This window comes from Cavia porcellus, unplaced genomic scaffold, assembly GCF_034190915.1.
Source record: "Cavia porcellus strain 051 isolate PalLab524CR breed Dunkin Hartley unplaced genomic scaffold, mCavPor4.1 scaffold_29, whole genome shotgun sequence".
In the NCBI taxonomy this organism is placed as follows: domain Eukaryota; kingdom Metazoa; phylum Chordata; class Mammalia; order Rodentia; family Caviidae; genus Cavia; species Cavia porcellus.
The window spans coordinates 7,766,482-7,780,971 of NW_026947512.1; the positions used below are offsets into that span (position 1 = coordinate 7,766,482).

The 14,490-nt window shown below is 47.0% G+C and overlaps 1 long non-coding RNA gene across 4 annotated transcripts in view; it reads right to left on the bottom strand.

The window, feature by feature from the left end:
• LOC134474020 (uncharacterized) overlaps positions 1 to 14,490 on the bottom strand; it is an 80,580-nt gene that overhangs the window by 47,091 nt on the left and 18,999 nt on the right. For 2 of the 4 annotated variants that reach the window (XR_010044561.1, XR_010044562.1), the window contains 2 exons: positions 14,309 to 14,439; positions 6,780 to 10,833 (listed from right to left, as the gene is read on the bottom strand). This is a non-coding gene — a long non-coding RNA (uncharacterized LOC134474020). The other 2 variants (XR_010044563.1, XR_010044564.1) reach the window with 2 other exon arrangements.

Sequence of the window (14,490 nt, forward strand, 5' to 3'; positions counted from 1 at the left end):
ATATATCATTTTAAGGGATGTAATTCCTTCATTTACAAGAGATTTAAACATACATATTTTCTATCCTTTTTTTCAGTGTATTTTATTTTCTTTCTGGAAAAATTCAACTCCAGTTAGTGATTTCACTGACTGTCTTTCTGATGTGAGATTCTTGGTGCATCTTACCCTGGGTTTGCAGGATTGTCCTGTGTGGAAGGGCTTCCCTCTGCCTTCCTTGCTCTCTCCGCACACCCCCAGCATCTCCCACACAGCACTGAGCTGTGCTCTCAGCAGTGGTTGGCGGAAGCTTTCCTAACTCACTTTCATTAGTCAGAGAGGCCCGTGCTTCCTCCGGCTGCAGGCTTAGAGCGTGGTGTGGCTCCTGCCTCACACCGGGACTCTTAACTGTAAGGCGCAATTTACCCAAAGCAGCCAAACCCTCAGCAACTACTACCCACTTGCACATCCAGAGCCGAGTGCATCCTCAGATCAACCTGTACGCCCTGCCTTGCACTTGGTTTCTGCTCCAGGCCCGTGGATGTATGAATCCAGTGTTTGAGCACGGCGTCTCCTCTACATGTTACATGGTATCTATCACAACTGTGTATTGGTGGAGAGGAGGATTTCAAAGCACTTACAAGGAGACCAAGTTAGGTAAACAAGGGAGAGGAACTGGGAAACATCTATTGAGAGATGAGACCAGGAGGTAAAAAATGGGCAGTTGTACAGGTTGATGAGTCCAAACAGCACTGGCGAGTTTGTGGGCAAGAATACTATTTATTAATATGGAAAGAAAAGACATAAAATTAGCGTTGTGTTAAAAGCCTATAATGTCCCAACTCTTCAGAAGCCTTCCTCCTCTCCTCATTTCCCCAACACCTCTCCATCCCCTTGAATGTGGCCTTTACCCACAGAGTGAACGACCTCACCAAGGACTGTCCTGGTTTTCACACTGAAAGTCCTGGTTCCAGGCAAGCCCAACCCCAGCTGTTCAAATAGCTTCTCTACTGGTAGGAGGGTAGATTACCGTGATTCAGGAAGAGTAAAGAAGTGAGAACTGAGTCATGTGGGAGCAATGTGTAATAAGGAAAGATGTCACTGTCCCAAAGACTCAAAGGAATAAATGAGTGGCATCCTTAACAGGAAAAAAAGTACGAGAGAAAAAATAACAGCAAAGAAACAAGTAAGTTAAGAAGGAGCCGCAGGACTTCTGAGTCCCTGCGCAGTCTCCTCTCCTCCCCGGCCCAGGACTGCACTGAATGCTGGGCTCAGTGGCTCGGGTGCAGGTGCTGACCCCGGCCTTGCTCACCCCAGCTGAACTCCAGCAGGGAGCTGTGATGCACGAGTCCTGCAGGCTTACACATGTTCGTTTTCTCAGGATAGACATTTTATTCTGGAAATGGGACTACTATGCTCTAAGGAAGTAACTAAAGCAGGGGATGCAGAGACTGATGGGAACCAGGGAAGGCTTTACTCAGCTCCAGGTTTTTTCCTGCACAACCCTAAGAAAGAACCCGCCATCCTTCAGCAGATCCTTCTCTCCTTGCTGATAGGAAGGTGACAGGAGGTGTCCGGGACGAGAGGGAAGACAACCATGGCAGCTGTCCTCAGCGTGCCATTCTTGGGTTGAGCACAAGCTTCGTGAGGACCCACACGAATCAGCTTGGGCCATCAGGAGCTCAGGCTGCTTCTGATACTGTCAGCTGCTGACCCCGTCCCGCCTCCAGGCTCCCTCTATTTCCCCCAAACCAAGAGGGTCAGGTCTTCTTGTCCTCCCTTTTCACCTTCAAGGAGACATCAGTTCACAGCAGAAGGCAGGGGCAAATAACAGTTATTTCTCACCCTGTAATGAAGCCCTTATTGCATGGCCCTGCCCACCCCTGGCCTTGGTTATGGACCTGGCATATGGACAACCAAAAATTGACCGGTGGTGGCTCACAGCTGCCCCTGGCACAGCACTTGGGTAAGGGACAGCCGTCTGGTCCAAACTGTGCCAAGTTCAGTGTGACCTGCTCCCTGAAATTGATGACACTGGGACATGGCTCATAGGCCTTGTTGTCTGCAGTAGAATCGAGTGGCTCTGAAGATGTGGGGCTGGGGTTACCATCACAAGAAGGCAGCTGGCCACAGGAGCTGCGATGAGTCTGAGTGCACACTGTGGAGAAGCAGCATGGGAAGCAGGGCACAGCCACCGCTAGCTGTGTGTGTGTGTGTGTGTGTGTGTGTGTGTGTGTGTGTGTGTAACACCGGGGAACTGAAGCCAGGGTCCTCACATGCAGCCACACCTCCAGCCCTTTTTTACTTTTTATAGTAAGCCAGGGTCTTTAAGTCACTAAATTGCCCAGGCTGGGCTGGAACTTGGGACCCTCTTGTCTTAGACTCCCAGAGTGCTGGAATCCAGGCAAGTGCCACCACATTTGTCTGTTAAGGTGCAGTAACCGGACCCGTCCCCTTTGTTGGACACTTACGTTATCTTAACTGTTTCACCGTTATACAGAGCACAGCAGTGAACATCCTCATACTCACGTTTTACCCAGGGTTTCTACATTCTAAGCATATGCTCTATCACTGATACATCTGGCCCCACTTCTCAGATTCTAATATTGTCATTTGTTTGTGGGACTTGACTCCTCGTGGACCCAGTCCGCCAAGTTTTATATATGTTTTTGAGATTCACTGCCTCAGCATCCAAACTGCCAACAAACAGTACTAAGCACATACCACGGTGTGCCAGCCATTGCATTAGATTTTAGGGAAACAAATATTGGCAAATTTTGGGTTTTATCCTGAGCAAGGAGAAACCAGCATCTGTTGAACTCCGACTCTGTGCCAAGCTTTGCACTGTACAGTGTCCTATATCTCATGTGCTTTTCCTTTGCTTTGCTTTTCTTTCTTTTGTGTGTGTGTGTGTGTGTGTGTGTGTGTGTGTGTGTGTGAGACAGGGTCTTGCTATATAACCTATATAACCTACCTATCCTGGCCTCAAACTTGTGATGCTTTTGCCTCAGCCTCCTGAGTGACATTAGAGGGATGGCCCACCTTGCCTAGTGCCATTGATAATAAACAATCCTAAAAAATAAAGATGCTGAAGTGATTGTAATTATCTCTGCACAAATAAAGAAAGGCAGATCCAAAAGGCTGAGGACCTTGTCTACTTGATCCCACAGCAAATGAAAAGCTGGGATTTGAACCCAAATCTTACTTCTTTCTGTCACATGCAATTTAAGGAGCAAAACATGGAAACAAATGACAAAACCAAGTCATCAGCTCATTTCTGATGCTCAGCAGACCTTGGACAAGTCTTTTCTCTGTAGCAAGTGGCTTTTTAGTGGTCTACTTAGAAGGACAAAACCAAAGATTAAATGATCTGCTCTGATTCCATCAGCTTCAGGAGGCCCTTGTAAGCCAGAATATTTGCCAGCTGCGAAGCTGGGGGAAGAGTAGGAGGTTGTTTCTAAATGATGACAGGGAAACTGACACCAGCAGGTGTGACACAAGGTTCCTAGAAAGATCAGGACAGCAGCTTCAGGGTAGGCAGAGCCATATAAGAGGCAGCTGGAGAAATGAATAAACTGTTGGGAAGTTGTCTTAGTCTGTTTTCCATCATTGTAACAAAATACCACAGGCTGGGTATCTACAAAGAAAAGAGGTTTAACCTGCTCACATGTGGAGACTGAATGTGCAAGACCAGGTAGCCCTGTCCATGTGACCTTTGGTGAGTTCTCCTGGGTCACAGCAGGACAATGGATGTCATCGTGGCAGGTACACATGTGAGTGAGACAGAGCAGTTGCACAGTCCAACAAGAAACCAGAGGCCAGGGGAAGCTGGCTCCACTCTTTTATAAGAAACCCTCTCTCAAGAGAACTAACTCACAAGTCAGGTGTGGTGGCGCAACCTGTAATCCCAGCACCTGGAAGGCTGAGGCAGGAAGATGGCTGTGAGTTCAAAACCAACCTGGGCTACAAAGTTGAGTTTAAAGACAATTTGAACTGCATAGTGAGACCCTGTCTCAAAAAGACAAAAACAAAAGCAAAAAAATAAGGAGAACTAACTCACTTTATGAGATCAGGATAAACTCCTTGAATGTAACACTCTGATGACCTACTTACCTCTCTTTAACCTCCCTTCCCCATTTGAGACAGTAAGTATCTCTCTAAGTTTCCCAGGCTGGCCATGAGCTCACCATCCTCCTGCCTCAGCCTCCTGAGTGCTAGAATCACAGGTGTGCATCACCATGCTTTGTCTGCTCTACTTCTTAAAGGTTCCAGCCCCTCCAAATATTGCCACACTGGGAGCCAAGCTTCTAACACACAAACCCTAGGAGACAACACTCAAGCCATATCCCCAAACTGGAGCAGATGTCATAGGACTTGGCCTCCTGGGGTGGCCATCTAACCTTGCAACATGAGCAAGTCATGTGCCTGCACAGGTCAGCCCTGAGAATAGCGTGCATTTCCCAGAAGTCCGTCATTGGGTTAGCTGCAACACCACCAACCAGGCACAGGGCTGCAGGAGCTGGTTACATCAGATGGCCTGTGAGCCCAAGTCCACTGAAAGTTTCAGATTGGTCTGCATAAGGTCCATAGAATGGATGGGCAGTGCCCCATGGTGTCAGCCCAGGAATTTCTTCTTCCAAATAACAAGCCTATCTTTTCTTCCCTCCTATATGTCTTGTGTTTCTTTAACAAAAATACCTGAGCCTGGGTAGCTTTTAAGAGATTTATTTTATGGCTGAGGCAGGGGACTGCAAATTTGAGCCCACCCTGCACAACTTAGCAAGACCCTGTCCCAAAGTGAAAAATGTTTTAAAGTTAGGGGTAGGGTGGGTAGCTGGGGGTGTGGCTCAGTGTGAAAGCCCTGTATTCAATCCTCAGTACCAGCAAATACATACATTCATACACGTACACATACATACATACATGCATGCATACTGTAAAGTGGACTTGGTTCATGATTCTGGTGAGGGGAAGGGCCGAGGAAGATGGAGCTATTGTCCCACCAAGGACCCCCGGCTCAGTCACCACACGGCAGGTGGGGAGGGAACCTGCTCAGGCAGAAGGGGCCATCAAGTGGGTGGCCTCACTTCATAGCACTGTGCCATGGTTAGGGTGTGCTTCCCAAGGTCACATGTCAGGGACTTAACCGCTTTCCACAAACCCCTCTTATAGGTCCTCCACTTCCCAATGCGGCCACACAGGGACAGAGCTTCAAGCACATAACCTGAGGCTTCACGCTCAAGCCCTGTCCAGACTGCAGCACCCGCAAAGTGAAAACCTGAGCTACAGAGCACGCACATCTGGCACTGAGAAGTGGCCATGGCTTCGGGGGCGTCTCCACCATTCTTTCTTGTGCTTGTTCCACGTAGATTCCCTGTATTACACCTGAACTCCCACTCCAGTGATCGTGGCAAGTGCAGTCTTTTCAATTTAAAATCTCTCTGCCTCTGTCTCTGTCTTAGAATCAAAAATTTGCATTTTATTGTATTTTATAGTTCTTAGTGACTGAATCCCAGGCCTTCCACTTAGCTACATTCTGAATCCTTTTTTAAAATTTTATTTGAAATAGCGTCTTATTAAATTGCCCACATTAGGCTCAAATCTGCAATCCTCCTGCCTCAACCTTCTTCCATGTTGGATTACAGGTGCAATTTCAAACACAAAAAGCAAGTAAAATTGTAGCTTCTCTGATCCAAGTGCAAGTCAGAGAAGCCAGTATCCCTGCTCTCAGAGGATGTCCATTTCCAAATTATAAGAGCCAGGTATGGTGGCACACACCTGTAATCCCAGCACTCAGGAGGCTGAGGCAGGAGGATCATTGCAAATTTGAGACCAGCCTGGGCTACAAAGTGAGCTCAAGCCAGACTGAACTACATAGTGAGACCTTGTGTCAAGAAGACCAAAAACAAAAAACAAAAAAAAAACCCCTCAAAACCAAAAAAACCTATCGGCAGAGGTATAAGAACTCTGAATACAAAGACTCTCAGGTTCTAATCTGAAGATTGCCACTTAGAATGTGGCTTTCACTCAAAATATAAATAATTTAAAGAGCAAACTAAAAAGAGACTGTAGGAAACAGGGAAGTAGTCATTTTGGAGATGGGAACGAGATCTGGAGAATGAAAGGGGTGGTTAGGAAAAGGAGAGTAAAACATAATCATGATGAGATTGCATATTATGTGTCACAAACACTAATAAAAAAATTTTGTAAAGACTCTGGCTTTCCAGAAGATTTTTAACCTGTTACCAGCTGTTTTACTTCATCAGTGAAGTAAAGATAATAAACTAGGCACAGTGGAATGTGCTATATAATCCCAGCAATCAGGAGGCTGAAGCAGGAGGATTAAGAATTCAAAACCAAACCAGGTGTGGTGGTGCACGCCTATAATCCCAGCATTTGAGACATTGAGGAAGGAGAGACACTGCAAATTTGAGACCAGTCTGGGCTACAAAGTGAGCCCAAGGCCAACCTGATGTGCTTAGCAAGATCCTGTCTCAAAAAGACAAAAATAAATAAATAAAAAGAATTCAAGGCCAGCCTGGGCTACTTGGTGAGTTTGAGGCCAGCCTGCATTGCATACTGCATAGTGAAACCATCTCAAAAACACAAACAGGCAAGAAATGAAGACACCAATTCTTGTCTACTTTAGGAGTTGTGAACAGCAATACGGTGCCTCACGGCTGGGAATAGTCCATCCCTAATTTCCCCCACATTTGCGTAGAGCCACGGCCTCTTCACATCCACAGGCCGGGGCAAAGCTACACTGCTCAAGACCCAAATAGTACCATCTGTTTACTTTCCGGTTTCCAAGGAGAAACGGTCATTTCAAAGGTGAGTTTATTTGGAGTTCTCCCTCCTACACATTTCTATCTTTCTCTGACAGACACAGATAGACAAACAGACAGACCCCCTTCTGCATCTCAGTCCTCGACACCCATCTGCTTTGCCCAGGGGCACCGCCTGGCTCCCAGCCCTTCGCGTCCAGGCCTACTCCAGGTCCACACAAAACAAAAACGCTGTCTTCTCTAGGTTGTATCTGCAAAATCATTCTCTAGTGGTTCTCCTGTCACTCCACACTTTCTGTCACCGCTCTAAACGTGGGGAAAAGGGTGGGAGAGTTGGGCAGCTCATCTGCCCCAGCCCTTCCTCTGGAGCCCTCCCCTCGGCACAGCCAGGAGTCTCCGCGGTGCAGGTGCTGCTGGTGGGACACTGAGCAGAAAGCGTCACATCATCGACTGCAAAGCTGCGTGCTGCCTGGACCGTGGCTGGAGCTGGAGGGGCCTTTAGCGAATCCTTGTGCCTGTGCATTCTGTGCTGCTCCGCAGCGGCCTGCGTGCCAGTGTTTCCTCTGTATCACCCGACTCTCACCGTGGGCTTCTGAAGCCCTGTTGGGTGGGATGAGCTGTACCTCTGTGTACCCAGACGCCATCAGTTATATCAGAAAGCTACATGGGCACGGGCGTTGTATTAATTCCCTGGACTTCGCTTTCTGAGTTGCAGCTCATGTGGGGTTCCAGGCCCAGAGCGTCCACAGTTCTTCCTTAAGAGAAAACGACATCTCTTCTGAGGGGCCAAGATCTGCCACGGGCAGGGTAGGAATAGTCAAATTGGGGTAATAATTCTGCCACACATCCCTCCCTCAGTAAGCGCCTGCTTACTGAGAAGAGACGCACTTCTCTCCCATCAGCTGTGGCATTTCCCACGGGTGCACAGCTCCATCTGACTTCAGTGGAGCGCTTGAGACGCCCTGCAGGACGGTGAGACCCAGCTCTGCGTTTCTTAGCATGAGAGTCTGCTGGGGAGGAAGAATAAGTAAGGTGAAAGCAAGAGGCAGAGAAGTCTAGCGCTGACTTTCCTGGCAGCTAGATGTGCTCTTCTCGCCAGACAGGCGATCGGGGCTTTACTTGTTGGCCTCTTCTCACTGCTCAGATCTGTTCCTTGATGTTCCTCTAAAATGTCGCAATCCCTCTGGCCCAGACATCAGGACTCTGGCGTGCTTCCGGGGAGCAATGCAGGAGGACATGCTTCTTTGCCTCTTCTAGCCCCTCCATTCCCACGGCCCAGCCCTTTATCTCTATGGTGCCAAGGGAGGCACTCATGGCTCCTTCCTGAGCGGTCCTCACAAGACAGAGCCCTCTGTTTGCAGCTGGGCGTGTGTGTGGCATTGGACAATGCACAGGTCACAGGGGAGCAACTGACCCCGGGACTCACCAGCTTTCAAGTCAAAGGTCAAGAACTCGTTGGCAAGTGGGTATGAAAGCGTTTTGCACCCAGCATTTAATGCTGATCTCTGGCTCTGCACCAGCAAGAAGCAGGCAGTGGAGACAGTAGGTGGAATAATTGAAATCTCAAGGTAATTGGTTTTAACTTCCTTCCCCACCAGATCTTTTACCAGAGTATTCATTTCCCCATTTTTCTCCTTTCATTTTCTTTGTTCAACCTCTGTTTAGGGAGGTAATGAACTGTGTTAAGAACAAAAGGCAGGCAACCAGGAGAAGGGGGAAATAAGGAGCCCAGAGAATTTGCAAAACTGGACTACAGGCCCCTGAGCTGACAATATCCCATCCCACAGGGCCACGCAAGACCTCACAATCCTTTGTTCTGCTCAAAACTTCGTACCTGCTGAGTCCCTTGCCCTCTACCAGGGCCCTCCCATCAGAGCACAAGTGCAGAAAGGCAGGCTTTGCCTCTGGGGTGCAGGAGGGGGAGGAGCTGGTTGCTAAGGGAACAAGATGCCTTAATGGATAGTCCAGGTATGCAAACACCACAGGTGCAAGATGGAAAGGAGAAGTGGTGAGTTTTTGGAGTGAGTTTTGCATATGGTCATAGGAAGCTAAAGTTAGGTTCTGACTTGCTCCGGGTGTAGGGGCTACGTTTACCTACTTTCTCTACTAGGTCCGGGCTTGTCTAATGCTTTGGTCAGGGAGGGGTTTAGCCCATGACTATCAGAGTGTGCAGTCGAGCTCAGGCCATGGTGTGCTGGAGTAAGGTCAGGGAAAAGTCATCACTGCTCCTTTCCTTCCTCCTACCAAATCACAGATTGAAAACCTAAATTGGGCCTGAAGGGTTGTCAAGTCCTCCCTGTTCATCTTGATGTTGGGAAACCCATGTCCTTTTTTGTTCAACTCTATACCTAAGACGTCATCAGGACACCATGAAAGCAGGCCCCCACCGGGCATTGCTTATGGACTTCCTGTGGACCTGTCTTCTAACCAGTCTCCACCCTCTGACCCCATGACAGGCCTCTAAATGCCCAGTGCTCAGCCCCTCTACCCTTCCATTAATGCTTTCTTCCTTCCTCACAGTTTGAGTCTTTTATTCTGAAGAGCCACACATCTGACTCCTAGGATCTCCCATAGATCCCTGTGTGTGCTGGACCCAGGAACCCATAAGAAGGAGCCGCTGTCTGAGAAACCCAAGGAGACGAGGTGGCAACCAAAGGCAGCCTTGGGGAGAGGAAAGTGGCAGCCATGTGCTGAGTGGGTGCCGAGCCGCACAGCCTCGTCAGTGCCTGAACAGCTGCAGGAGGAGGGCTCTAAGCAGCCCCTGAAGTCCAGGACATGAACAGGGCCCTATTCACTGCACCCTGGGGCATCCATGTGGTGCTAAAGGCATGCTGCCCCTTCTCTCTTTTTGCAGAGCGCTCAGTCCTGTGGAGGAGGGATGAGGGGAAGGAGAGGGTGGTCCTAGGATGCCAGCAGTAGCTGTGTTGCCAGTAGTTCAGGGTCCTGTGAAGTCTTAATAACCACAGCCGTCTCCAGGGGCTGGCCCAAGTCGTGGTGGGGAAGACAGGTTGTGGTAGACAGGAATGCCCAGATGCCTGGCTCTGTCTGCACCGCAGGCAGCCTGCCCAGACCCCGTAAACGCACATTCCCTTTTTTGGTCCTGGGGACTGAAGGCTCTTCTCCCACCAGGAGAAAGCTATAGATTTTAATGCTTACAAATCTGAGGGAGGCTGTAGTGACTGGATCATTAGAATACATGAATGGAGAGGAGACAAAGCACACAGCAGGGCAGGGGCCAGCAAGTTGCTGTCCATAATCCTACCTGGGTTGAGTTCACCTCTGGGGTTTTGTGCACTTCATGAACCATGTGGTTATCTAAAGAGCAGGCCATACTACTGAGCAAGCTCGGGACTCAGTCAGAGACAACAGAGGCACCAAGACACTATTCTCAAGGAGTTAAGTGTCTGAGAGAGGAGAAGGAATAGGACCCAGGAGTATACTGAAGATCTATATGAACAAATGCAGGAATCTCATAACCATGTATGGGGTGGGTGGGGCAGGCAGCCTTCAGCAGCTCACAGCCACACATACAGACCCTCAGACCAGTCTTGGAAGGTCAAACAGTCCCCTTAGATGTCCCAAACCCCTTTCATCTGTTTCACACTCTCACCCACATTTTCATTTAAATGTTGTTCCCAGTGGTCTGTTCTGCTAGGGAAGTTGGTTCTTCTGGAATTAGGTTGGAGCACGATCCCTGTGATGATCAGCTGCAAACACCAGCCCCCAGCTTGCTGGACAGGAAAGTCATTCTGTGTGAATACTGAGTGACACTCCCCAGTGCCACCCTTAGCTCAAACCCGCCACGTAACTAAACTGCTCACACCTGAGGGGCCGTTCCTGCATGTTTGTCTGATTCTACTCAGTAAAGGAAACATGTGCTGAGAAAGGGAAAGCGGGAAGGAGACCGGCACAGACATGGCGCACACATGGGGAACTCTTTCTCCTGCTGGAGGTTGAAGCTGGAAGGCAGAACCAGGGTCTCCTGGCCTGGGTGCTACTGACCTCCGCTGTGGAACATCTGTGCGCTGGCCAGCCCCTCCCTGCAGCCAGGACTCCTGGTGGACACAGCCACCTGTGGGTGAGAGATCACAAATGACAAGTGCTGGCGTCCCAGGCAGCACCAGCAAAGCCCCTGCCGCTCACACTAGAAAGGGCTCTATTTCTAAAATGGAAACAGAGTCACAGGCACGTTGGCAGTGGTCATGGAATTCAGCATGGCTTGTATTTGAGTGACATGTGGCAACTTCTAGAGAAGGAAATTTTGAGGATTCCTAGTGTTTATGTAAATTATTGTTGTGAGACTGTTAGTCAAATATGACATATAAAACTGGGCAAACGACCCATAGCCTGGTAACTTTTCTACAGCTGTAAAGTCCAAACAAATTCATGATTCTGACAAATCAGATAGAAAGCCAGTATAACCCAAGTTAACAGTGTGAATGTAATGAGGCAGACAGTGAGACTTCACGGGGTAAGTAAACTTCCCTTTGCTCTGTATCCTGGTACTGAGTCTTTTCTTTGGGCCAGGCAGGTGTCACATCGGTATCGGCCTCGGCTCAACTAGACACCACCTCTTCAAATTCCTGTGGATACTTTGCTCCTGAGGCCTTTCTGAGGTCACTTAGCAAACGCACTCTGCTCGTTAAGGTCTTATTTTCTTGAGACAATTAAAAGAACGCATCCAGGTCCCAATGTGATCACAAACACTAAGGAATGTGAGCTCTGCAGTGGACATTTGAGGACCCAGGATGTGCTCCTAAGAATCTTCTGATGCTGGTCAAAATAAAGAGAGCTTTTTATTAAAAAAAAAAAAAAAAAAAGTTAAAGTTCCCACAGAGAACTCCCAAGATATAACATTTGGAGATTCTCAAAGGAGCTGAGATCTTACAGATGAAGAATGGGGCCCCGAGGACTGTCCAGGAAGCACAGCCTGGGGTCAGCACTGCTGAGCTCCCAGCACCCTGCTGCCTTCCAGAGTGACCTTACAGAACCCCGAGTGTGGCTGTATGGGAGATTTAGCTCTCTGCTTCAAATGGTCATTCAACCAAACTGGCCACTTTCATTCATTTTCTAGTAAATCAAAAGTGAAGATTTTCTTGGTTAGAGTTGTTTTCAATACTATATATGGTTTGAACCCAGAGCCTTCACACCTCCCTTCCCAGCCCTTTTGTTTTCTTTTTGAGTTAAGTTGCTAAGTTGTTCAGCCTGGGCTCAAACTTGTGATCCTCGTGCTTCAGCCTTCCAGGGTGCTGGGATGACAGGTGTGCACTGCCAGGCCCATTTTGGGTTTTAATCTTCGAGTATTTAGCAGCCTGGTTAGAAAGTAATATGTGTGTAGAAATGAAATATACACATGCAAAAGTGCACTAACCAGAAATATCTGCTTAGTGAACAGTTATAAAGTGAAAACACATAAAACCACAGGCAAGACAAAAAACCAGAGCATTTCCAATGTGCCAAAGACTCAAGAGTATTCTTGGTCACAATCTTTTCTCTTCAATGAAAGTAATCACAATCTGGACTTTTAATGATTTCCTTACCTTTCATTATTTACCATCATTATAAGTAGCCTTAAACAATTCAGTTCGGCTTTGCCTGTTTATGAGATATTTGCCAATGAACTCTTTATGATTTGTGTCTTGCTTCTTTTGCTTAGCATGCTGCTGAAACTCTCCCATGCTGTTGTAAGTGGCTCCAGATCTTACCCTTTCTGTGCTGGACAAACATGTGGGCTATTTCCAGCTTGCAGAGATTATGAACAACACATCTATAACCATTCTCGCATGTCTCCTGGTCCATAGGATATGCACATCCACCTGCCTCCAGGGCATTTTCCCACAGTGAGTTTCTTCCATTGTGAAGAGATTGTGTTTAAACTCACACTGGCAGTGTTCCCACTCTGCCGCTCTCTCTCTAGCACTTGTTATGGTCAAACTTTAAAACTGCAACTGGACAGGAGCCGTGCTATCTCACGGTGGATTTCATTTGCATTTCCCTGTTTACTGCATAAAATAAAGCACCTTGTACTACAGTTACTGGCCATGAATTTCTTCTTATTTGCCTGTTTAAGCTTTTGGTCATCTTTATATTGCTAAACTTTTTTTTTTTTTTTTTTTTTTTTTTTAGTCTTTTTTGAAATGGGGTCTCACTATGCAGTTCAGGCTGGCCTTGAGCTCACTGTGTAGCCCAGGCTGGTCTCGAACTCACAATGATTCTCCCACCTCAGCCTGCCGAGTGCTGAGATTACAGGCATGAGCCACCACACCTGGTTTATGTTGCTAAATTTAATTTGTCTTTAAAAACAAGTTCCATCTTCATACGCTGGCCATAGTAGCACATACTTATAATCCGGCACTCAAGAGACTGAAGCAGGAGGATCACCACAAGTTGGAGGCCAGGCTGGGCTACATAATGAATTCAAAGCCAACCTGAACTACATAAAATGCCCCATCTCAGAACATGATACGAAACAAAAAGAAATTTTGACAGAAAAGTGTGCCCAACTTCTAAGTTATCTCTGATCATCTGAAAAATATATACTACTTAAGATAAAATGTCTAAGATCTATAAGCTTAAAAATGATTTTTAGTACTTGAAATCATGGAAGAAGTAATAACAATAGAAGTTCACAGAAAAATACCCTTCCAGGTCATTTTTCTTGTCTTTACTTTCCCAATCTAACTTTTTTTAAATGGAATTTTGCCCTCTCTTGTTTCCCTATATTTTGATAGAAAATAAACATACCCTGGCATATCACAATCCTTTGTCAAAATTACCAAGTGTGAAGGTTATGATTCTATTCTGGGTTTCTCACGGTGTATATTAGATGAATTGTTGTAGGTTTACTAAATGTCAAAATAATAAAGGAGTGCCAAGTATACACACACACACACACACACTTTGGGGCTGAGATAATAGTAAGTGAAGTAGCATATCTATGGCTTCAGTAATCACACATATCTAATGAAAATAGATAAATAGTTCACCAAAGCCTGAGCCCTAGCTTTTGACCACCTTATCTCCTTTAGACATTTAGGTATGAGCTCACTGGCACAGAGTGAAGCCCATATAATCTACCATTGAATGAATTATTCAGTAATCTGTGATGTCCTTGTAACACGAGAATCCCTATTAAAAAAATAAATAGCTACACCGCTTATGGAGGCACCTGCCTGCTATTTATAGAAGTTGCATTGCTAGTAAACCTGACCAGAACTCCCTGGTGCTGTACAAGGATTGATGTTTTTGCAGGGCTTTTACTCTAAGCCATTTGTTGCATGCAGGCGTGTGGATGTGTGACACATACAGAGGACCAGCAGAGAAAGCCCAAGCAGATATGTTATTTGTCATATCTGTTGCATTTTCTCCTTAACACTGGAAATTGAAATAGGGACAAAACATCTATAGGTCACCTGCATATTCAATGGAATGTACTCCTGTCTGTATCCAGGCAACTGGATTCCTACTTTTAAAAAAGATATTTTCATTTTCTACTACAAATGCTGGATGCTCTACCATAGGCTCGGGGACTGAGTCTCCCATCTTACCTCTGCTCCCAGATAATAGCAGCGTGACCAGAAAGCTGGGCAGGACACAGTACACAGGGCATAGGGCTCAAGGAGGGTCACTGCAGATCGGGGTGGAGCAGGTGGGCTCAGTGGAGTCTCAGGCTGGAAGTCTGGAAAATAAATAGCCAGGCGTTTCTTTCATACTTAATTTTTGATTAAAA